General features: G+C 48.3%; 1 protein-coding gene across 3 annotated transcripts in view; it reads right to left on the minus strand.

Moving 5' to 3' along the window:
* The window catches only part of BLK (BLK proto-oncogene, Src family tyrosine kinase), a 47,088-nt gene extending 44,306 nt beyond the window's left edge, over window positions 1-2,782 (minus strand). Inside the window, exons 1-2 of one of the 3 annotated variants that reach the window (XM_063327840.1) lie at window positions 2,647-2,782; window positions 2,343-2,546 (exon numbers count right to left, since the gene is read on the minus strand). The gene's annotated coding sequence lies outside the window, so the exon portion shown is untranslated. Of the gene's footprint in view, window positions 1-2,342 lie in introns of all 3 variants that reach the window. The other 2 variants (XM_063327841.1, XM_063327839.1) reach the window with 2 other exon arrangements.
* Window positions 2,783-10,638: the final 7,856 nt, after the last annotated feature.

Consider the following 10,638-nt stretch of genomic DNA (forward strand, 5'->3'; position numbering starts at 1 on the left):
CTTTTTTATCCCCTCAGCTACTTCTAATCTTGCAATGTGGTGCTGACCTAACGAGAAAGCTGACTTGCACCACGTAAAATGAAGTGGTGAATGGAAACTTTGGGGCTGCCGAGGGCTCCAGCAGGATTTAGCCCTCAGTATCTTGCAAAATTGTTGCCCATGATTGAACCCCGTGGGCCTGGAGGAAATGATTGACTAGAGGGGAGCTCACCCACATGGAGTCAACGCTTGGTTGCCTCCAGAGTCTTGTCAACCGTGGAAAAGCAGCAAGGAAACTCCTTTTTTTAACATAGAGAGAATGGAAAGAATGAGGGGAAGGAAGATAAATAATGATGAAGTAATAGTGTGCCTGAGTGCTCCTTCTCTGCTCAACACAGTGTTGTGACTCCCGTGAAATCCACGGTGACCTGTTTCCACACATGAATGAGGCGACAAAAAGCTTTGTCTGCACCTGAATACGGCCTCGAGATGTTTTTGGATTTTGATGCGCCCGTAAAGGTGCCACGGAGGATTAAAGGCTGACGGGTCAGTCAAGAGGAGAAAATAAAAAAAGTAGAAATAAAAGAGCTGAGATCCTGATCTGAAATGGATGCACAGCCCAGATTGTGCAGAAGTGGGAAGCTCAGCCTGGGGTATCATGGGCTTATTTAACAGGGGCTGGGGAGCTGAGACCATCTCAGCTGAGAGCCCAGGGTACAAATGCATGCCAGAGCACCCCACGCTGATGAAGCAGAACACAGAAAGTCATTAGAAAAGCAGATAAAGTAAAATCAGTAGCACCTTTGCAAAAGTTTAACTTAAATATGTCTCGAGTCTTTTTCTCCTCCATCAGAAAATTCAGCCTTTGGCTTTTTAGCCGTAACCCTCAAGGTGCAGTGATAGCCCTATTTTGGCAGGACAAGAGAAGAATGGGCCAGAAGTTTTATTTCGCAGATTTTTGTGCATCAGTGTACCGATAATGCTGCAAGAGGTCTGGGAGGACAAACAAAATGTGGACAAGAAATCATAAGCTCTGCAGCCCTCAAATCTTCTGATAAAAATGACTTAAACCTTGACAGAATGACTAATGGGGCATATTAATGAGGGTGCCTTTGCTGCCCTGCAGCTGTCCTTTTTTCTTCTTTATTTCCATCTGCCTTTTCTTCTCTAGCATGTACCAGAGCAGGGACCACGTGTGCGTGCTCTGCGTGCAGCAGGAGCCCTTGCTGCTGACGGTGTATGCACTTTGTCCTGATTTTGCACTTTTAAAGACCCATAATCAATTAAATATCACAACAGCCCTGCAAGAAAGGCAAGAAATGCCCCCATTTCCCAAGTGGGGTAGCTGAAGCACCTTGAAGAGCGTTGCCTTGCCAGGCATCGCTGGCCACAAAGCCCCGAGTAAACACCTGAGGAGTTTTGAGATGCAAATACCCCACAACAGTGCACCTGCTCTTCCCTCCCAGACGTGGCACAGCAAACAAGGAGGCTTCTAAGATATCTAGGCTCCAACTTAAGAGAGCTGTGGAATTTTGAGTCTGGCCTAAATTTTAATCAAGAATGAAAGTTCCAGACTTAGGGTAGACTTTGCATGTGTGGGGATGGCAATGGGCCAGGAGGTGAAGCAATAAATCCATCCTAACCGTAACTCTGTTGGAGATCTCCAACTCACCAGATAGTTTGTCCACAACCAGCGTTAGCCTGCCACTGGTTTTACCAGCTTGAATGGAGGAGCTGGTGAAAACAAAAAATTACCTCCAAGGAGACAATCCAACCCATGTATGGGGCAAAAGAAAGCAAAGATCCTCAGCCTCGGATGTGCCTCTCGGCAGAAGAGGAATTAAAGCCCTTCTCTGCACCGTACGCAGCACCCACGGGTTCAACTCAGCAAAGGTTGCTAGTTGGAGCCTGAGCATCCAAACTACCCTCTCCCCTTGAATTCAGAACTGGGTCCCTGATTTCACTTTCTCCCCACTCTCTCCTCTCCAAGGAATTCAGCTGGAAGAAACTCATTCACCCCTTGCTATTTAAAGGGCTTTCAGCTACTTTTATTTGATGTGTGCCCAAGAGACAAACTGCCGGGTCAGCGTCTAACTTGAAGCGTCAGTCCCACCTCAGAGAGTGCCCTGATTTCAGCAATGAGACCCTACCAGAAGGAAAGAGAGAGATGCACCATGCCCCGATCCCCGGCAGCAGTGTGGCCCATTGAGCTTCCCACTCCCAGTCTTTAAAGGCTTAATTACCACTGGTCCATAGATGAGCCAAATCTTTAAACCCTCTAAAGGGATGCACCCAATGGAGAACTAGGTGATAAATAGGCTGCAGGAATGAAGCAAAACTGATGGAAAATCATTTGCACTTACCTGGCAAGTCCTAGGTTTGGATTAAATCATATCCTGCTCGATCCTAGTTTTCCACCAGAGTTAAAAAATCCCTCGCAGGGTGTGTACTTAAGAACATAAGCTCCTCTTGATAAGTTTTAATCCTTAGAGCATGTAGAAAGAGAAACCCGAATTCTTCTTGGCGCTGTCAGTTGACTGCTGTTAGTGGTTTCCTGTCGACAACAGCTGAATGACAAATCGAACTGGTTTGTTACACTTATAGCAATTAAAGGCTGGTCGTATAACCACACTGCTCATTTAACGCTAATGTTAGAACAGTGTCTACCTTAGAAGAACCGTTACCCGCAAAGGCTCGGTGGGCTATAAAAAGTACCGTCCCGCTACAAGTGATGTCCCGAATCTCTCTCATTCAGGCTGGTGTGAGTTGAAAGTCATCGCCTTAGAGCCACAGGGTGTAAAACTGGTCTGCAGATGGGAGGAGAAATATGGGTCCCAGAGTTTTCTAGATTGGCCCGTTCACAGCTAAGAGCAGTCTGGGCCAATAGCAGGGGTGGAGATATTTATTGCGTGTGCTTAACCTTTGGGAGAGTTTATCTCCACTCAGGTTCTAGTCTGAACAGTTTCCCCTTTTGCAATCATCTAGGTTACGGTGCTGTAATCTTACTCACTTTCCATTTGAGGTTCTGTTTCTGCTTAAAATCTCATCTAAAGAGAGTGGTCGTGTTTCCCCACAGAGGTGGCTGCCTTTTGGCAACGAGTACAAGGCAGCTGATGCCATCTAGGGCACGGGGGGAAGAGAGGTACAGGAGACAGCTGACAGCACATCCTGATATCTCTTTATCGCTCGTATGTAAGATCTTGTAAGATCTGCCTTCCCTCTATTTTGTGCAATTAGCTCCCTGCTGTATTGCAAAAAGTTTTGCCTGGGCTGAGCACCCAGTGCCCACCTGGACCTGTTGTGGGCAGGGATCAGCTCAGATCTCACTACATTTGGGTGTTTTGGTGCCTGCAGTCCTCCAGGGTCTTTGGGCACAGCTTTCTTTCCAACCATGCAATACTGTGAAGCTCCTTCGTTCTCATTTTTACCTTCATCCACAGGGTTTCAGACCCACCCACCCATCTGAAGGCCAGGAAACTGATGTTTGTCACCTACCCACCCTTCTGGATTTTGGATGGAGCCTCTGTCACGTCAAGACAAGCAGAAAAGCAAGTCAGCCAAAGCTCCATCAAACAGGACAAGAAGGATCTTCCTGGCTGCGTGGTGGGATTTTACCAACTCTTGAGATGAGGGATGACAACTTTACGTAAGTGAAGGTTGAACCTTGGGGCTTGGCCCTGCGGTTTCAGGTAGCATCGTCGGCTGAGATAACAGCCTCCAGCTGATGGCTGTCTGGGGGATGGGGACAACCTCCCAACTATGGATCTCTCTGGAATAGTGGTCATTGGGAGCATTGCAAATGTTTGATTTTATGGTTTGTTTGCTAGGCTGAAAAAACAGCAAAGCAGAAGAACCTAACAAGCAACATTTCATTTGCTTTCATTTTAATGCCCCCAAAATGGGTCAGTTTGGTCCAGGAACATGTAAAGAAGCAGAAGAATCTAACAAGTAACAACATTTCACTTGTTGCTTTTATTTTAATGCCCCCAAAAGGAGGCAGTTTTATTCATGAACATGAAAAATCAAACTGTTGGGATGAAAAAAAAAAAAGTTAAAACCAATTATTCATCTTTCATTTTCTACCCTGAGCTGAAGCTATTGTCCAGATTCATAGAATCATAGAATCATGGAATCATTTAGGTTGGAAAAGACCCTTGGGATCATCAAGTCCAACCATCAACCCCACTCTACAAAGTTCTCCCTTACACCATATCCCTTAACACCACATCTAAACGACCCTTAAACACATTCAGGGATGGTGACTCCACCACCTCCCTGGGCAGCCTATTCCAGGGTCTGACCACTCTTTCTGGGAAGAATTTTTCCTAATGTCCATCCTAAACCTACCCTGCTGCAGCTTGAACCCATTCTCTCTTGTTCTATCGCTAATTACCTGTGAGAAGAGACCAGCACCAACCTCTCTACAACGGCTTTTCAAGTAGTTGTAGAGAGTGATGAGGTCTCCCCTCAGCCTCCTCTTCCTCAAACTAAACAGTCCCAGCTCCTTCAATGGCTCCTCATCAGATTTATTCTCCAGGCCCTTCACCAGCTTCATTGCCCTCCTCTGCCCTCGCTCCAGCACCTCGATATCTCTCTCGTATTGAGGTGCCCAGAACTGGACACAATACTCAAGGGGTGGCCTCACCAGTGCTGAGTACAGGGGGACAATCACCTCCCTCCTTCTGCTGGTCACACTATTTCTAATACAAGCCAGGATGCCATTGGCTTTCTTGGCCACCTGGGCACACTGCTGACTCATGTTCAGCCACTTGTCAATTAGAACCCCCAGGTCCTTTTCTGCCAGGCAGCTCTCCAGCCACACTGCCCCAAGCCTGTAGCGATGCATGGGGTTGTTGTGGCCCAAGTGCAGGACCCGGCACTTGGCCTTGTTGAAGCACATTCCATTAGCATTGGCCCATTGATCCAATCTATCCAAGTCTCTCTGTGGAGCCTCCCTATCCTCATGCAGATCAACACTCCCGCTTAGCTTCATGTCATCTGCAAACTTGCTGATGATACACTCTATGTCCTTATCAAGGTCATCATTAAAGATGTTAAACAGAAATGGTCCCATCACTGAGCCCTGAGGGACACCACTTGTGACCGGCCACCAGCTGGATTTAACTCCATTGACCACCACTCTTTGGGACCACCCATCCAGCCAGTGCTTGATCCAGCAGACTGTATGCTCATCCAGGCCATGAACCGCCAGTTTTTCTATGAGAATTCTATGGGGGACAGTGTCAAATGCTTTTCAAAAGTCTAGGTAGACAATGTCCACAGCCTTTCCCTTATCCAATAATCGGGTCATCTTGTCATAGAAGGAGATCAGGTTCGTCAGGCAGGATCTGCCTTTCCTAAACCCATGCTGACTAGGCCTGATCCCCTGCTTGTCCATTATATGACTTGTAATGGCACTCAAGATGATCTGCTCCATGACCTTCCCTGCTACCGAGGTCAGACTGACAGGTCTATAGTTTCCCGGATCCTCCTTTCTGCCTTTTTTGTAGATGGGCGCTACATTTGCTACCCTCCAGTCCTAACTGGGTCCTAACTGGGACCTCCCCAGTTAGCCATGACTTCAGGTAGATCATGGAAAGTGTCTTGGCGAGCATGTCTGCCAACTCTTTCAGCACTCTTGGATGTAACCCATCCGGTCCCGTAGACTTGTGCGCATCCAAGCGGCGTAGCAGGTCACTGACCACTTCCTCTTTAATTGTGATGACCTCCTTCAGCTTCCCCTCCCTGTCTCCTAGCTCACGAGGCTGGGTGCCCAGGGAACAGCTAGTTCCACTGCTAAAGACTGAGGCAAAGTAGGCATTGAGCACCTCAGCCTTTTCCTCATCCTTTGTGACTATGTTTCCCTCTGCATCCAGTAAAGGAGAGAGATTTTCCCTAATCCTCCTTTTGTTGTTAATGAATTTATAGAAACAATTTTTGTTACCCTTAACAGCTGTAGGTAGGTTGAGCTCTAGCTGCGCTTTGGCTCTCCTAATTTTCTCCCTGCATAGCTTCGCTATATCCTTATAGTCTTCATGAGAGACCTGCCCCCTCTTCCAAAGGTCATAGACTCTCCTTTTGTTCTTCAGGTCTTGAGATTCAGTTTGTCAAGTCACAAAGGGTTGATGTAAAACTGTGTTTTCTGACAGTCAGGTACAAATCCAGGAAATTTCACCCAGCTCTTGCCATGGGAGTGAGTGGAAACTGACTGACACCGAGGGGGGTGGAAAGGATGGGGACGCTGCAGCTTGTCTCTTCATCATTGATTAATCCCAACCTAAAGCAAGTATCTGAGATGGGCTTTCCTTGACTTTCCCTTTCTTGGCTCAGGAAGCCAAGGAAATTAGTTGAGTGTAGACACAGACTTTTAACTGAAGTATGGGGAGATGTTGTCTACCCAAGATGCCCCCACTCCTGTGTTTTTTCAGTGAAGATGCCTTACTGGGTGGCCAGGTATGATTGGAAGGGGAGTTTGAGGTTCACTAGCAGTTCTGGAAAATAATTTACAACAAATATTTTGGGTGAAAGTGGAACTCAAGACCTTTTTCCAGCAAAGTCAAGAGGTGGAAAAAACTACATATCAGTCCCGAGAATTTAAATGCTTTTTGCTTCTATGGGTTGCTGCAATGAATTGGATTAGCAGGTTTCTCAAAGGAAAGTCCTTACGAATGGGCCGCTTTCAACATTTGGAAAAGGTTTTGAATTTCTTTGGAAATGATTTCTAGTTCTTCAGGGCTTGTGAGCTTTTTTGGAATTGGAGGGAGGAATAATTCGCTAACTCAATGTATATACCTGCAAAGCTAGTTCTGCAGTCACCAAATTGATTCCTTTTTACGAGTGAAAAAAACAGGTGGGCTGGAAATTCGCACGCGATTTCAGTAGGATTTCAAGCACAACTGTCCTTGGATTTTGTTTTTGATGCTGACTTACCCGGAAGAAACCTGTGGAGAAAATATCGCTGATACCCTGAGGCAACACACAATGCAAAAAACATCACGATGTTCCGTGACGGTGAAACTTAATAAATCTGATTTCCTGTTGATGTTTTGGTGTTTAACACCCTGGTGGTGCTAACCATGAAGCTTTTCCTCTAGTGGACTTAGTCTGCTCACTGACCCACCTCTTTGCATCTTTGAAACATCTCCTCCTTTGCCACACTCAGCTACACTTCGCCAGAAAGTTTACAGGTTATTTGGTAGGAGGGGTTGATGGATGGACCAACAATACAATTGGTTTGGAAATTCATAGGAAAACAAAATACTGTCCTCCGAAAATACTGAGAAAGAAACCTAATGCCTCACAGGGATGGCATTTGAATAAGGTGGGTCAAAGTTAAGAACTCCTCCAATCAGCGGTAAAATTTTACAACCCCTTGCCTTGCTCCTGAAGCACTTCACATACCACCATGTTTCCCCTGCATCCCTACATCACTACTCTACCTCCACTACCTGCAGGATATATGGTCCAAAAACCAGCTTCCCTCTTGCTTTAACCTGTTTTACACTGAAGCCGCCCCAGCACCCTCTGTGACATTATTTTAGATTCCCAGGAGTTCGATTCCTCCTCGTCCTATGTCCCGCGAATTGCCACTTAATCTGCATCACACTCCAGGCTGGGCCTGAAGGCAGGGGTGGACAACCCTTCCCGTGGGAAGGGCAATTCCTCAGTCCCAGCATGAACATTATTTCGGCAGGGTGAGGGGTGGATGCTCAGCATCATCCAGAAGCAGAGCAGGGTCAAACACACGGGCGCAGGAGGCTTGTCCTTGGGGTGGGCTATTTCCCCTGTGTTTCTCAGAGACCTTGTGCCAGCCCAGCTGGGAAAAGACATCTCTTAAACAAGCTGACCCCGACTAAACAATGGAGCAATACTGCAAAAGGCCAGTCCCAGATCCCTCCGTGATCCCTGGAGATGAGCAGCCAGGTGACCGCAAACTTCTGCAGGTCTTCTGTGTTTGCATCGGTTCCCTTGGGGTGACCAGGGGACAACATTAGCTGGAGACCTGCTGCCCTCTGTAGGTGCCTCTGCCACATTTCCAGGTTGACTGGCTCCCAGGTGGCCCTCCAACAACATCAGAGGATTTTCCTGGTACAAGTCACGGTGCAGGGAGTGGAAGCTGCACCTGGCGAGGATGGGATGGTGGTGGTTGAGAGCACCACAGTCTTCTCTCCCATCCCAGCCTGGTCACGCTGAACCCCAGGGACTCTGCTGTGGAGGAAAGGCATTTATTTGATGAGTAACTGAGAAGCAACCATTGATGCTCCTATGAGATGATCCCGGCACGTGGTCCAACAGAATGATCACACTTCCATGCTGGGCGGTCCAGCTCCTCCATGCTCTGTTGGCAGGATTCCGCCAAGGAGAAATTCCTCAAAGCTGGGAGCCAGGGCAAGAAGCAGATGGTTCAAATCCAAGCTGAGTTGAACCACTGCCATTATGGAAGAGGAACGGCCATTTCTGACCATTTCTGGAGATACAGACACTGCTCAGAAGGTCCAGATGAGATTTAGCTGGCTATAGGGCACGTCTACCCTATAGCATTTGTGGTGCTTAGATGGGCAGAGGAGATTTGGGTTCCCAAGAAAGTCTGGAGGGAATTACCACTGCAGCACACAACTCCTGGCTTGGGCTTTGCTAAACCACATCCCTGCAAGGGACCAGTCTTGTATACAAGTGTTCCCAAGGATTCAAGGGTCCTTTGGAAAAGGTGCCATGCCCAGGGATGCTGTGGGACATAGCTCCAGGAACTGGCAGCTTCTGCAGCTATGAGTGCAACAGAAAGGCCTTGCTTCACCTGAACAAAAGAAAAAACATAAATCTAAGCCATAGGTACAACAGTGTTAGTGTTGCAGAGGTTTATTTTGACTCATTACACCTAATTTCAGGTGCCCGCTGCAGGTGGTTGAGGTTAAAACCTCATGACCAGGAATGTTTTTTGGTAGAAGGAGAAGAGCAGCTCCCCACCACAGGGTTTTTTTTTGGGGGGGTGAAGACAACTTAAATGAGATAAATTCAGGCCAAAAAAACATTCAAAACCCATGAAGAGACTTCAGAGGGACCTGGCTTCGGCCTTTCACTGGTGTCTTATGGCAGCTCATTTGAAATCCATTACACAACTAAATTAAAAATAAACATTTACAGAAGAGGGAGCGGGTGACAGTGTGTGGTCTGTTACTGCGATGAGATAGATGCCCAGCCTTGGCAGTGACACCTCTGCTAGTAAACTAACCCGTGCTAGACCTGGTCTCCGGCCCTGACGCCAACTGACCTCGTCTGGCCACATCCGCGCAACTAAATGCTCTTGGCTATCAAATCTGGGTGTCTGCATCCAACTTGTCTGTCAAGAAGGGGCCCTGGTCTTGTTCGTTCCTGAGCCACGTCCCAGGATTGCTCGTCCCATGCCAAAACCAGACCAGGGGCTGTGTTTCACCAACCCCTTGTGCCCACTCCCTGACACCGCTTGATTCATCGGCACAGCCCCAGTTTTTGTTTCGATGAGACGTTGCAGGAAATGTCGAGCCACCCGTTTGCTGCTACAAGCTGAAATGCAGCTGTAGGTCTGTGTCAGATGGTTTTAGCATGAAGGCAACAGCTCGTCCATCTCCGTGGTCCCTCTCCGTCATCAGCAGCCCCGGGAAGGGCAGTGCAAGCCACCGGGTGACTGCTAGCAGCGCAGCCAGAGTTGATCACCAGCCTGAGTTTGCATGTGCACATCTGAAATCTGTGCCAACCAAAAAAAAAGGGTGCTGGCAAAGCTGGGGGGAAAAAAAAAAAAGAATAATAAAAAAAAAAAATTGCATTTGCATCAGAAATGTGAAAATGCTGTTCTTCACTCTTTGGAGTCCGCATTGCTGCGTCTCGCAGGGCGCCCGCTGCCCCTGTGCTCGGTGCTGCACAAACACAGCGTCCAAATCACTGGGGGGGGTGTGGGGCACCCCCTCTCTGGTTGGCATTTGAAGGGAGGAGGGAAATCCCAGTCCTGTGAGGGGGTCTGTAAGGCCTTTGTTGGGATGCCGGACTCAGGAAAGGGCTGTAAATCATGATGCCGGCGGGGGAGAGGAGGAAAGGCTCAGGCAGGAGAAGGGAGGGGTAAAAAAAAAAAGGGAGGGGTAAAAAAAAAAAAAAAAAAAAAAAAAAGGCGCCTGTGAGGGGGTTTCTCTTACAAAAGCTGAGTGCAGAAGGGGCCTGGGTGGTTAGGTGTCAATGGCCAACTCTTAACCCTTTGCACCACCAGGTTCGCGCACACGGCCAGTGGTCCTGAGACACCAGAGGTGCAATAGCTGCAGGTGGGGACGGAGGTGTGGGACGCGTTTGAGAGCTGTCCCCAGGCTTTGAGGGGTTAACCTTCATCTCCCGGAGAAGGAATGAAACCCCCTCTGTCCCCTGCCTTTGCTCCTGGCCCCGAGTTAGCCAGCAGCCAGGGCACGTGCCTTGATCGGTCCCTCTTTGGAAGCAGTTAAAATGGTTTCCAGCCCCGCTGGGGGAGACGTGAGAGCAACAGGCTGTTTCCCAGCACATAAGACAGGCAAAGGCTGGTTCCTGAGCTGGTTTCTGTCTGGGGACGGATGGTGCCAGCAAGCGGGTACTCGCCACGGTGCCCTGAGATACCCACGCCAGGGCTTCCCGGAGATGCTGCTGCAGCCTTGCAAAACTCCCCTC

The sequence above is a fragment of the Chroicocephalus ridibundus genome, chromosome 3 (genome assembly GCF_963924245.1).
Source record: "Chroicocephalus ridibundus chromosome 3, bChrRid1.1, whole genome shotgun sequence".
NCBI classification, from domain to species: domain Eukaryota; kingdom Metazoa; phylum Chordata; class Aves; order Charadriiformes; family Laridae; genus Chroicocephalus; species Chroicocephalus ridibundus.